The 15,089-nt window shown below is 37.4% G+C and overlaps 1 protein-coding gene and 1 non-coding gene across 8 annotated transcripts in view; both read right to left on the bottom strand.

Moving 5' to 3' along the window:
* VPS13B (vacuolar protein sorting 13 homolog B) overlaps positions 1-15,089 on the bottom strand; it is a 767,155-nt gene that overhangs the window by 120,572 nt on the left and 631,494 nt on the right. The window lies entirely within an intron of this gene.
* Positions 4,423-4,557, bottom strand: LOC129560577 (small nucleolar RNA SNORA70). The gene has a single exon (XR_008686808.1). It is a non-coding gene; the product is annotated as a small nucleolar RNA SNORA70 (small nucleolar RNA).

Raw genomic sequence — 15,089 nt, 5'->3', positions numbered from 1 at the left:
CCAATACTTTGGCCACCTCATGCGACGAATTGACTCACTGGAAAAGACTCTGATGCTGGGAAGGATTGGGTGTGGGAGGAGAAGGGGAGGACAGAGAATGAGATGGCTGGATGGCATCACTGACTCGATGGACATGAGTCTGAGTGAACCCTGAGAGTTGGTGATGGACAGGGAGGCCTGGCGTGCTGTGATTCATGGGGTCGCAAAGAGTCAGACACGACTGAGTGACTGAACTGAACTGAACTGAACTGAGTATTAGCAAGTGAAATAACCTCTCAATCTGATTCAACTGTCCTTTCCATTATCTTATGACAAGACAGAGAGCTTAGCTGACTGTGTAGGGCTGGTTAGTGAGCACAAAACTGGAGCTGCCATTCAGGAGTAAGTTATTAAGGCTTGGTTACAACAGAGGATACCATCTTTATCATTCCTTCCACCACATATCCAGATTTCCTAGGATACCAATTAACAGGAAAGCATAATAGGGCTAAAACAGTTTGCTTTCCCATCGTTACTCATGATTTTAGTAGTATGTTAGTCGCTCAGTCATGTCTAGCTCTGTGACCCCATGGACTGTAGCCCTCCAGGCTCCTCCATTCATTGAATTTTCCAGGTAAGAATACTGGAATGGGTTGCCATTTCCTTCTCCAGGGGATCTTCCCAACCCAGGGATCAAACTTAGGTCTCCCACACTGCGGGCAGATTCTTTACTGTCTGAGCTACCAGGGAAGTCCCAGTAATAAAAATACTGATGGAAGCTGTGGTAGAAAAATAACCTTTTAGAATTTACAAAGTTTTTTCTTTTTGTATATTATCTTAGCGAGGAATACATTATTCCCGTTTTACAGATAAGTGAACTGTGGCTTAGAGAAGGTAGGTAATATGTTCAAGGTTACACACTTAGTAAGTGGTAGACCTTTTGCCTATAAATCAATCCTTTGCTCTTGAAACTAATTACCTTTAGGTTAAAAAAGAAAAACAGACCCTATAGTAAATCATCTACAATTTCCAGTTGTAGTTTATTTACAGTGGATTCTTAGAAAGAAATCTGAATGCAGAAAACATTTTGACCCTTACAATTTATCCCAGTTGTTGATAGTTACTTAATTTGGCAATCATTTTGTCTTTAGCAGTCTTACTGTCAGCACTTTGAATATGTTATCTCTCTTCCTCAGGTCTCCATGGTTGCTGATGAGAAATCAGCTGTTAATCTTAGTGAGATCCCTTACATGTGATAAGTCACTTCTCTCCAGTTGCAGTCAAGGTTTTTTATAGTTTGATTGCTTGGTACAGAAATCTTTGAGTTTTGTCTGAGTTCACTAAAGTTCCTGGATGTGTAATGTTTTAAATTAAATATGGGAAGTCTTTGGCCATTAGATTTTCAAACAGTCTCTATTCTCCTTTCTCTCCTTTCCTTCCAGGCCTCTCATCATGTACACATTGGTAAACTTGATGGTATTCCACAGTCTCTAAGGCTCCGGTCATTTGTTTTCATCCTTTTTTCCTTCTGTTCTCTATGCTCAATCATCTCAGTGGACTTATCTTTAAACTTACTGTTTCTTTCTTCTGCCTGTTCAAATTTGTTATTGAGCCCCTCCAGCAAATTTTTCATTTCACTTACACTTTTCAACTCTAGGATTTCATTTTTTTCTTTATAATGTCTATCTTTTCTTTTAAAATTGATACTCTCTATTTGGGGAGATATCATTCTCATATTTCTCTTTGGTCCTTTATACAAGGCTTTCTTTAGGCTTTTTTGAACATGCTCAAAATAGTTCAAGTCTTTGTCTAGTAAGGACAACATCTGGGCGTCTGAGGGACAGTCACTACTGACTGCTTTCTTCCTCTGTATATGGGCCATACTTTCTTGTTTCTTTGCAGAGTGCATACTTCTTTGTTGGAAACTGGACATTTTAAATGATAGAAAATTTTATTATATCAATGAATATTATTAACTATGTTACTGTTATTATATTTTTAATAAACAATGACGACTGTGGAGTCAGATTCTCTTCCTCCAGAGCTTGTCATTATTTGTACTCATTTTGTTGCTGGTGTTACTAACATTTACGAATTAATTCTAAAAAGCCTGTTTGTCATGTGGCCACTGAAATCTCTACTTGGTGAGCTTAGTGATCAGTTAATGATTAGACAGAGACTTCCTTAAAGGCCTGGAAACAACAAGCACATCTAGTCTCTTCCAAGTGGTTCTGTGTGCCTGTTAAGGCATGCCTTCAACTCTGCCTTGACCTTCCCTTCCTGCTTATACAGAGCCTTAAGGTCATCCAGAGGTGAGAGCACAGGCCTTCTTATGTCATTCTGGGCATGTGCAGAGCCTGGGTTCAGTGCATAGACCTGGGCTTGGACATATCCTCCTAGTTTCCCAGGAATCCACTGGAACTTTCTGAAGTCTGTGTGGACATCGCATCCCCAGGTTCTTCCTGTTGAGCCTTTTGTTTAGCTTACAAGTTTTCTGTTATCTACTGCCTCAAGTATCAGTGTCTTCTAATTCTTTCTGACCTACACCCCTGGGTGGGGAAAGGGCTCTTCAAACTGGAACATTCCTAGTTGATAACTTCTGAAACAGTTAATTGTTGTGAAACACTTATTTTGTTAACAGAAAGTTATCTTATCTCATTAAGCAAGTAAAAGGATACACTACACTTATCACAAGGTAAATATATGTGGTGATAAAACCAAATGTATTCCCCAGTGTGGAATGCACTAGAAAAATTAGAGGCAGATAGACTGAAGAGTTTTAAATTGATGACTAGAGAGTAGGTAAGTGGATAGTTAAAATACAGAATGTGAGTCAGAGCATAAAACAGTGGATTGAACCACAACCAAAAAAAAGAGAAAAAGAAAAAAAAATAGTGGATTGATGGGTGATTTAAAGAGACAATATATAATACATTGTATTATTACATAAATTAGAATAATTTTTATATATTATAGAAATTAGGATAAATGGATATCTACATACTATTATAGAAATTAGGATAAATAAATAGCAATATAAACATTAAAACCACAGCAAGCCAAAAAACCAGCTTTGCCTCTATAAATACAGAAGTGGTTTCCATTTATGATTATTACTGGATTTAACTGTCCTTTTAAACATGAAGAACATTTCTACAATCAATTATTCATAAGAAGAGAAATGTATTCATTACACAAAACAAAAGCACCTGAGATACTTTTCAATAGTTAATTAAAATAAAATTGCATTAAAAATAAAATGTAATAAAATGTTAACTAAAAATAAAATGTATCCTGATAAGGGTATGTCAGTTTTTTGTGCTTCTACTTCAATGTATAAACCTACCATTTAATAATGACATGAAATACAAATATGTATGTAATATAAAAAATTTTTTAGCTTATAATACCAGTTTTTATATGTATCTGCTATTTAGTTGATTTTGAAGAAGGAAAAGAAAAGCTTCTATACATATTCAACTAATAGAAGTCATACCAAAAAAAAAAAAAAAAAGAAAACCTTAAAATATTGGAACCAGTTGAGAAACCACAAGTATTCAAATGCAGGAAATCATGATTTTATAACATTTTAATGTGATCTACTCTTGGGAAACAAAGTTAACCAAACCCCATTTCTGTACAGGAAATATTCCAGCGTACAGTTGTAATACACTGTGGTGAAGGGGTACAGCTGCAGATTTTTCACCTGTAATGCCCCACTGGTATTCTGGCTTACTGCATTGCATCAAGACTGCCTTCCTGTACGGAAAACCCTCTAAGTACAAACAAGACTCTAAGTCCAGATTTTATTTTCCCTTGGTATCAGAATATGGTAATTTAAGAGTCCTGAGAAATACTTTTTTAGCCTTTGAAAGGAAATGTGTAACATTCCTTTATTAGGATCTATGTTTGGGTTGGTTTTTCAAAAAACTTAACACATGACCCAGTTATCTTATCAATTTATCAAGCTACCAAGTTTCAAGCAAATGCAGGTGTGTAATATGACATCTTTCAACATAGTATTTTCCACAAAGACAAATAATAAAAATATATTAAGAACTTCTCAATCAAAACTAACTTGGATCAAGGGCAACTTTACTATTTTACGGTTTTCTTTTAATGAGACTACAAACCCTACATTCACTATTGTGTTCTAGTCTCAGCTCTAGTTGTTCAGGTATTTCACTCATTGTATGGAATAGTCAAATGTACATGGTCTATTGTAAAGAACATTAATTGGGACCCTGACCTTCTGAAAGTGAAGTTTCTCAGTCGTATCCGACTCTTTGAGACGCCATGGACTGTAGCCTACCAGGCTCCTTTGTCCATGAGATTTTCCAGGCAAGGGTACTGGAGTGGGTTGCCATTTCCTTCTCCAGGGGATCTTCCCAACCCAGGGATAGACTGGGGACAGCAGGCCAGTCATGAATGTCCAATAGAAAGAGTTGTTTCCAAGGTCCCTTAGGGCAACCTATACAGGGAACAGGTTGCATACACTACCAAGGAGGCTCCTGTTTGCAGCCAATGCACACTGGGCCCCCATGGGGCAAAGAGCACAGTCGGCTAAATTGGCTGCAAAGAACAGAGAACCAAGAAACAGACTAGCTAGACTCAGAGGGACTTAATTCTAACCTAAATTCGGTTGGAAACTAGCTTTGTCACCTTAAGTTGAAGTCACATAACTAATCTGAGCCTCAATACTCTTACTGGTAACAAACTTGGAAGACTTGGAATAAGGAGGATGAGGAATAAGACTACTTTGGCTCTTTAAAATTCTAAAGTGTTATATAAATGTAGGACTTAATTTTTTACTTTATATTTTAGGAAGAGAGTTCATATTTTAAAGTGCATACTGTGTGCCAAGATTTTCATTATTTTATTCAATCTGAATGGTAATTAAGTTAGAAGACTATACCCATTTTACAGATGAGGAAAATGAAGGGTTGAACAACTTGTAAGGTTCTCAATCAAAAGCTACAGAGCTCGGAGTGTAGGATTCTAGAACCCAGGGAGCTCATTCACTTCTTTACACTGACTCCCACATGTTAGTTACCTAGTTGTGGCAGAGGTTCGAAAGTATGCAACCTGAAATAAGCAATGCTTACAAACCAAATACTTGTACAGTGATACTCTGCTATAAGACTGTTTTTAAAACCAGAAGAGTTAAGATTATAGTAATTATTGATAATTGTTCTTAACAGCCCTTTGTAATAAGAAAAACAAAGCTAGTGGAGGTGATAGAATTCCAATTGAGCTACTTCAAATCCTGAAAGATGATGCTGTGAAAGTGCTGCACTCAATATGCCAGCAAATTTGGAAAACTCAGCAATGGCCACAGGACTGGAAAAGGTCAGTCTTCATTCCAACCCCAAAGAAAGGCAATGCCAAAGAATGCTCAAACTACCGCACAATTGCACTCATCTCACACGCTAGTAAAGTCATGCTCAAAATTCTCCAAGCCAGGCTTCAGCAATATGTGAACCGTGAACTCCCAGATGTTCAAGCAGGTTTTAGAAAAGGCAGAGGCACCAGAGATCAAATGGCCAACATCCGCTGGATCATGGAGAAAGCAAGAGAGTTCCAAAAAATATCTAATTCTGCTTCATTGACTATGCCAAAGCCTTTGACTGTGTGGATCACACTAAACTGTGGAACATTCTGAAAGAGATGGGAATCCCAGACCACCTGACCTGCCTCTTGAGAAACCTGTATGCAGGTCAGGAAGCAACAGTTAGAACTTGACATGGAACAACAGACTGGTTCCATTTAGGAAAAGGAGTGCGTCAAGGCTGTATATTGTCACCTTGCTTATTTAACTTATATGCAGAGTACATCATGAGGAACGCTGGGCTGGAAGAAGCACAAGCTGGAATCAAGATTGCCAGGAGAAATATCAATAACCTCAGATATGCAGATGACACCACCCTTATGGCAGAAAGTGAAGAGGAACTCAAAGGCCTCTTGATGAAGGTGAAAGAGGAGAGTGAAAAGTTTGGCTTGAAACTCAACATTCAGAAAAAGAAGACCATGGCATCTGGTCCCATCACTTCATGGGAAATAGATGGAAAAACAGTGGAAACAGTGTCAGACTTTTTTTGGGGGGGCTCCAAAATCACTGCAGATGCTGACTGCAGCCAGGAAATTAAAAGACGCTTACTCCTTGGAAGGAAAGTTATGACCAACCTAGACAGCATATTAAAAAGCAGAGACATTACTTTGCCAACAAAGGTCCGTCTAGTCAAGGCTATGGTTTTTCCCATGGTCATGTATGGATGTGAGAGTTGGACTGTGAAGAAAGCTGATCGCCGAAGAATTGATACTTCTGAACTATGATGCTGGAGAAGACTCTTGAGAGTCCCTTGGACTGCAAGGAGATCCAACCAGTCCATTCTTAAGGAGATCAATCCTGGGTGTTCACTGGAAGGACTGATGCTAAAGGTGAAAACTCCTATACTTTGGCCACCTCATATGAAGAGTTGACTCACTGGAAAAGAGTCTGATGCTAGGAGGGATTGGGGGTGGGAGGAGAAGGGGACGACAGAGAATGAGATGGCTGGGTGGCATCACTGACTCAATGGACATGAGTTTGAGTGAACTCCGGGAGTTGGTGATGGACAGGGAGGCCTGGCGTGCTGTGATTCATGGGGTCGCAAAGAGTCGGACACGACTGAGCGACTGAACTGAACTGAACTGATAGTACAGAGTGTGCTCACTCAGTTATGTCTGACTCTTTGCAACCTCATGAACTATTGGCCACCAGGATCCTTTGTCCATGGGATTTTCTCAGCAAGAATACTGGAGTGGGGTTGTCATTTCCTTTTCCAACAGAGACAGTAATCTTTAATAATTGGGAAGAAGTCAATTGGGATTACAGAATAACTGAAAAAAATACAAACATTTTAGAACCAAATGCAAGCCTGAAATGTCTTATGAAGGCCTGTCATAAAGTTAAATGATCAAGAGGTCAACAAAATTCTTCTATAAAAGGCTAAAGAGATGATGGCAAACACTGGAGGCTTTCTGTATTATCTGCTCTGTGTTGGAACTACTTGACTGCCTACTGCAGCAGGTGGATCACAACAAACTGTGGAAAATTCATAAAGAAATGGGAATAACAGATCACCTTACCTGCCTCTTGAGAAACCTGTATGTAGGTCAAGAAGCAAGAGTTAGAACCAGATATAGAACAACATACTGATTTAAAACTGGGAAAGTAGTAGGTCAAGGCTACATATAGTTACCCTGCTTATTTAACTTATATGCAGAGAACATCATGTGAAATGCCGGGCTGGATGAATCACAAGATGGAATCAAGATTTCCAGAAGTATCAATAGCCTCAGATATGCAGATGATACCACTCTAATGGCAGAAAGCAAAGAGGAACTAAAGAGCCTCTTGATGAAGGTGAAAGAGGACAGTGAAAAAGTTGGCTTAAAACCCAACATTCAGAAAACTAGTAGGATGCCATCACTTCATTAAAATAGGTGGGGCAAAAAGGAAACACTGACAGACTTTCTTTTCTCGGGTTCCAAAATGCAGACAGTGACTGCAGCCATGAAATTAAAAGACGCTTGCTCCTTGTAAGAAAAGCTATGACCAACCTAGACAGCACATTAAAAAGCAGAGACATCACTTTGCTGACAGAGATCTGTACATTCGAAATTATGGTTTTTCCAATAGTCATGTATGGATATCATAAAGAAAGATAAGCACCAAAGAATTGATGCTTTCAAATTGTGGTGCTGGAGAAGACTCTGGACAGCAAGGAGATCAAATCAGTCAATCCTAAAGGAAACCAACCCTGAATATGCATTGGAAGGACTGATGCTGAAGCGGAAACTCCAATACTTTGGCCACCTGATGTGAAGAGTCAACTCACTGGAAAAGACCCTTATGGTGGGAAAGATTGAAAGCAGAAGGAGAAGGGTCGGAAGAGGATGAGATGGTTGGATGGCATCACTGACTGACTCGATGGACATGAGTTTGAGCAAGCTCTACGAGTTGGTGATGGACAGGGAGGCCTGGCGTGCTGTGATTCATGGGGTCGTAAAGAGTCAGACACGACTGAGCGACTGAACTGAACTGACGTTAGGCACTGGAGAGCAAAGATAAACATCGTATAAATGCCCTCAAGAAGGAAGGAGTCAGTAATAAAAACAGGCCCATGGTGTCCTAAAGAAGGGCAACTTTCCCATCCTGGGTGGAGATAGAGTATACCCCCTGGAGGTCAAGAAATGAACAATGTATAAAAGGTCACTATAAATATAAAAATAATAAAAATTCACATGCATTCAAGATGTATTTCACCTTTTCAGGATTTCATTTAAAGTCTTCTCTACCTGGGAAATATTATATTACGCCTGAATACAAAACACATATCATTAAACAAAATGTGAACTGTCGTATTTCAAACATACATAAAATCTAGTTGACAAGAGATGACAGGTCATTGGCAGAAATCATTTTTAAAAAATGGGTAAGATTTGACTATAAACTTGAAAATCAGCAAGGATTAATTCTTTTTTATCATTAGGTATACAGATAAATTTTGTTCAGAACACATAAGACTATTTGGAATTTCAAATATATGTTCAAATCTGATGCAGCAAACATAAGCAAACTGTACAGCTTCCTGGGGCAATCATGCTCGCAAATGGCCACCTCAAAACTACAGTCCCAAAGTGACATACATGCAAAAGGAAAGCAATCAGGCACACAGGTGATTTATACACTTACAAAGAAACACAAATGGCTTTGACACTGACTGTGATTCCTTCCTTATTTCATGTCATGTCAAATTTGCCTGAAATGACGACTTACAGTAGTTCAGTGCCAATCACTCTGAATCTTATGCTTTTCCGATTTACCATTAAGAACAGCCACAGGGTGTTAGAAAATATGTCTATTTACATACCAACTGAACATATCAAACCACAGCTCTGTTCAGCTGGTTTGTTTTCATGTTTCAGGTGGCTAAGGGAACAAAGAAGGCTCTCATAGTTATCCATAATTTTCTAAGTCTTGCAAAATCATCTCAGAAAATCTACAGAGAGGCAAATTTCCTGGGCTGGAATGACTGGCTCTTTCTTCATAAATCTGCAGATAGAATTTCTGGCTGTACTGACCACCATTATTTGGTGGTGACCTATGTCCTGTTAAGCGAATCATCATGTAGAAAGAATGTAATGTGGAAAAGATGAGTTTGGGGAATGCTTTTTAGACAATTTAGTTACATTCATAACACATCATAGACTAGAATAAAAGCCACAGACACCTAATTTGTTGCTTAGGGGTACATCACAGACTTTATGAGACAAATTTTTCTCTTGAGATTCATGGAAAGAAAAAAATAAAATAGAAAATGAACAAATAGTATGGGTGGGATTAAAAAGAAAAACAACAACAACCCAGCAACAAGCTGTGCCCATACAACAGTTTTTTCATACACACAGAATGACCAAGCACCTTCTTGGGTGTTCCCTACAGGATCCTCTTTCTCTGACCCTGCTGCCCAAGGGAAAAAAGTATTTTTGGAACATGTCACTCTCAAAAAAGTAAAAAACCACAAAGAACAAATTCTTTTATATTCCCCAATACAACCACTTCTTAAAAATTCAGTAAGCAATTAAAATAAATGGTAGTAATTTTACAAACGTTTCCATATAAGACAAAGAACAGCTTACTTGCAGGGTTAAACAGTGTAAACATTTCTGTCATATGTTATATAGGTAAACAATATTTTAAAGATTTTGATTTTGATTTGTAATTCTTGATGTGCTAATACTAATTCCAAAGACCACTGGAATGATTTTACTCCTGAAGGAAAAACACAGGATTACAGATTCTCTAAAAAGTACAACCTGGCACAGGCCTGAGGAACTGAGAGTTGGTCTGCATTTCCTTGAATGGAATGAACTATAATTTTTTCCCAACTACATATCCTCAACCACAGGACTGTATTGTACCTCAACTGAATATTATGGCTTAACAGTTTAAGTACCAAAAAAAATTCTTTTGGCTAAAGGCCAAATTCAAAACTTTTTTGGGGGGGGGTGTACAACAACATATCTATTTCTGACTCTTGGCCTGCTTCTTTCTCCCTTTGGACCTCATCTCTGACAGACATCTGTATTTTGTAACTTTTCCTACATGCTGGCTCTGAAGATACTCTGAGTTTTGGCCTAATAATCCTCTATTTGAATTCATTAGTGTGAGAATCACAGGACTAGAAAGGACTTTGGGAGGTCATATAGACATCAACTTGCTCTGGACAAGACTAACTCCAAACTAGGAAGACAAATGATGTTTAAAGACTTGTAGATGAAATTTCAAGATTTCTCTCATCAACACTGCAGTGTTTTGCATGCATTACTATTAGAAAATGTTTTACGATATAGGTTTCATTTTATAAAAATGTTACTTGGCAGACAGCAGGACTTTCTATAAAATGAAGTACCGTATAGCTTACATTTTTAGTCCATTAAAGGGATATTTATGACTGAAATAAATTATCTGTTGGACTCCAATGGACCGTAACTGGGACAAAGGAGGTACCTAGCTTATGTGACACTGACATCATTTACTGACAGTAATACAAGTGCTATAGTTGCTTTCATTCTCATTCAGTTTGGTCTTTATATTTAATCCATTTTGCTGCTGCTTAGTCGCGTCAGTCGTGTCCGACTCTGTGCAACATCATGGACTATAGCCCAGCAGGTTCCTCTGTCCATGTGGATTCTCCAGGCAAGAATACTGGAGTGGGTTGTCATGCCCTCCTCCAGGGGATCTTCCTGACCCAAGGATTGAATCCAGGTCTTCCACATTGCAGGTGGATTCTTTACCACCTGAGCCACCAGGGAAGCCCTAATCTATCTTATCTACTTCTTAATGTAAATAAGAATTAGTATTTTCTTAATATATGTAAGAATTAATTTTTTCTGTAAAAATTCTTCCTAAAACCAGTTCAACTAGGTCATTTATTAGCTATATGACGTCTCTATTTGCAGTAGCTTAGATGGTAAATAATCTGCCTTAGCAGGAGACTCAGGTTCAGTCCCTGGATCGAGAAAATCCCCTGGAGAAGGAATGACAACTCATCCCAGTATTTCTTGCCTGGAGAATTCCATGGACAGAGGAGACTGATGGGATATAGTCCATGGGGTCACAAAGAGTTGGACACAATGGAGCAACTAACACAACACTTATCCATTAAACTAGAATGATGATAACAGAATGCACAAAATTTGGGGAAGGACAAATGAAAGAATGTAGGTAAACTACCCAGCAAAAATTCTGGCACATAGACATTGCTCAGTAAATGAGAGCTGCCTCTTCCCTCTTAGTGAAAAATAAATCACTGAATTTAATTTCTGTGCACTAAGGACCTTCCTGACAAACTGTACAGATCAATGAATGCTAAAACCAATGTGTAAAAGGGGAACTTGATGACGACCTGATCCATGTAAATGCTGCTCAAAGTGAAATAAGCAGGTGTCATGTGTCTCCCATTGTGATATAACAGGAGGAATACTGTATCACTTTGGAAGCACTCTTTACAAGAAAGAAAAAAGCAACTAAAATCTAATCAAGCTTCCATAACAACTACTTACTAGATTACAGAAAATATGGAGGATAGAGGGTAATGTAAACAACACTATAAGGATAAAGGGAGCCAGAATATAGGAAATTCTATAGGTCAAATGATCTAATTTCTTCATCAGATAAATGACATAGGGGAGAAAAAGGAGAGAGGGGACTATTACAGGCTAAAACAGAGTTAAGAACCGTATTAATCAAATGTATGTGTGGACCTCATTGGTTTCCTGATTCAAACATACCAGCTCTAAAAAAGTAGTTGTGAGACAATAGGAAGAATTAAATATAGACTATTATATGATATTAAGGAATTTTTGTTCATTTTGTTGGCTGTGATAAAGACATTAAACTTACGTTTAAAAATATTTACTTGTTGGCAATACTTGTACATGTGTGTGTATTCAGTCACTCAGTCAAGTCCAACTCTTTGCAACCCTATGGACTGTAGCCCGCCATGCTCCTCTGTCCATGGTATTTTCCCGGCAAGAATAATGGAGTGGGTTGCCACTTCTTCCTCCAGGGGATCTTCCAGATCCAGGGATTGAACCCACATCTCTAGGTCTCCTCCATTGCAGGTGGATCTTTACCCCCGAGCCACTGGAGAAGCCACAGAAATGTTTACTGAACTATTAATGGGTGAAATAAAAGGATGTCTGGGATTTCCTTTGAAATACTCTAGAAAATCAATGAGGATCAATAAAAAGTGGCGAGAGGAACAGATGTAATAAGGACAACAGAACATCAATAATTACTAAAGATGTGTGAAAGACACACAGTTTGTTATATTAGTCTCTTTACTTGTGTATATGTAAATTTTTCATGATGAAAACTTAGAACTTTTTTCAAGAGAAATCATCAGATTTTATTTCCCCTCACCTAAAAACTTACATAATAATAGATGTCTTTGTTAGGAATAATAGAATATCAATCAAGAAAAATTTACATATTGCTTGAAACTTCCTTCAAAATCAGTTTAAGAATCATTTTAGAAGGCAGAGCTCATAAAACAAGTAATTCTGATGAAACCATGTACACATCTCGAAAAGGCCATATTTGTACTCAATCCAAAAAAAGAAAGAAAAGGGGAGAATAAGTTAAAAAAGTGCCATCGTCAGAGAAGATATTTAAAAATTATGTATCTGACAAGAGGGTAATACCTAAAATACAATATATGAAAAACTCATACCACTTAATAGAAAAAAAAAAATGTTTAAAAAGTGGGCAGAAGATCTAAGTAGGCATTTTTTTCCAAAGAAGGCAAACAGAGGGCCAATAGCAAATGACGAGGTAGTCAACATTACTAATCGTCAGGGAAAAGCAAATCAAGACCACAGTGAGATACTGCCTCATGCCTTTGTTAGAATGGTTATTATAAAAAAGATAAGAAACAGTAAGTGTTGTTAAGAAAAGAGAACCCCTGGGCACTGCTGGTGGGAAGGCAAAACGGTCTAGCCACTATGGAAAATAGTGTGGAGGTTCCTTAAAAAATTAAAAACAGAAACTACCATATGATTCAGCAATTCCACTTCTAAGTATTTTATCTGAAGAAAATGAAAAGACTAACAAAAAGATATATGCACCCCCACATTCACTGCAACAATATGTATAATAGCCAAGAAATGGAAACAACGTAAGTGTCCATCGATAGATGAAAAGATAAAGAAAATGTGGCATATATATACACAGTTGACTATTATTCAGCCTTATATAAGAAGGAAATCTTGCCATTTGTGACAATATGGGTGTCTCTGGTGCTAAATGAAATAAGTTGGATAGAGAAATATAAACACTGTATGACCTCACTTATATGTGGAATCCAAAAATCCAAAATACGAAACCAAATTCACAGATACAGAGAATAGACTGGTGGCTATCAGAGGCAGGGGCAGAGCCGTGGGGAAATGAGTGAAGGGGGTCAAAAGTTACAAACTTCCAGTTACAAAATAAGTCATATGGATGTAATGTATAGCGGGGTGACTACAACTGATACTGCATTGTATAGTTGAAAGTTGCTAAGAGAGGAGATCTTAGTTCTCATCACAAGAAAAAAAATTTTATAACTATGTATGGTGATAGATGTTGACCAGACATTTTGGGGAACATTTTGCAAAATATATATAAGTATCTAATCATTATGTTGTATGTGTGCCTGCATGCTCAGTTATGTCTGATTCTTTGAGACCCCGTGGACTGCAGCCCGCCAAACTCCTCTGTCCATGGGATTTTCCAGGCAAGGATACCGGACTAGGTTTCCATTTCCTCCTCCAAGGGATCTTCCTGACCCAGGGATCAAACCCGTGTCTCTTGTATCTCCTGCATTGACAGGTAGATTCTTTACCACTGAGCCATCTGGGAAACCGCATTATGTTGTATACCTGAAACTAATGTTATCTATAAATCAAACCTCAATTTAAAAAAGGCCATCACCAATAGATATTATCAAATGATAAATTTTAGTGTATGCAATACATCCTTGAGAAATTGCCTGACCAACTGAGGTTCTTTATCCTACCTAAATGAGAGAACTGACTTTAGTGATTTGGCTATTTTATTGGTCTACGTTGGCTATATCAATGATATGGTATTTTATGAAGGTCTACTTTATACTTGATGGTAAAGTATCTAGAGATTTTCAACATAGTATATAAATTTTAAAGAGATCAAGGTAATGCTTGTGGAAAAAAAGTAGCGCTGTATATCTAGATGGAACCTAATACACAGTAGAAAATTATAAGAAACCTAATCTTCAAGATCACTTAAAAATTCTTAATATACTAAAATACATTACAATAATCACTGAGATTTCCTTACATCAAAGTTAAGCTTTGGATTTTCTTAATGTGCTCAATAGAGCATTTTTCAAATGATAAAAAATTCAATAATCAGAGGACACATTTTTTTAAGACAAATTTTTAATGACATATGAAGCTTGCTGAAATCTGAAAGCTTGCTACTTCACACATATGTCGCTAAAGAGAAAATGATACTGGTTAATGTTTGGAAATGACTTTTCCTCATGGAGTAAAAAAGAGATGTCACAATAGGGGAGTAAAAACATGGGTAAGATTAATGAAATCATTGTTAATTTTCAAAGAATAGTTCAAAGTTGGCTTATACAGCAAATACACTTTTAAGGCTAAATATTTTCCAATCAACAAATGTTAAGATAAAACTGTGAATCAACTTTATATATATTTCAAGATCATAGAACTGAAATGAAGTTTTGAGAGTTAAGTTTTGAGTGTTAAGAAAACTGGTTGTAGTGAAAACGAGTCCTTTGAGAATCCTGGTTCAGTTTATAAATAGCAAGACCCACAAAAGTAAAGAACAACTATATTGTTGTCTCTTCACTGAAAAAGGCCTTTGATAAGTATTATTCAGAGGCTGTCCCCTTGCACACTGGAAAAGCAACCACTCCAGTCCAATACATGATATAAGAACTATTATCAAGAAAAAAACACTTATTAAAATTCCTTGTAATAGAAGCCTAAAACTGACATATTACTTAGCTGTT

Source organism: Moschus berezovskii, chromosome 16, assembly GCF_049115385.1.
Source record: "Moschus berezovskii isolate FMDL1 chromosome 16, NW_MosBer_1.0, whole genome shotgun sequence".
Taxonomy (NCBI): domain Eukaryota; kingdom Metazoa; phylum Chordata; class Mammalia; order Artiodactyla; family Moschidae; genus Moschus; species Moschus berezovskii.
The sequence above is the reverse complement of the archived record's forward strand: the minus strand, read 5'-3'. Positions and strand labels throughout refer to the sequence as shown.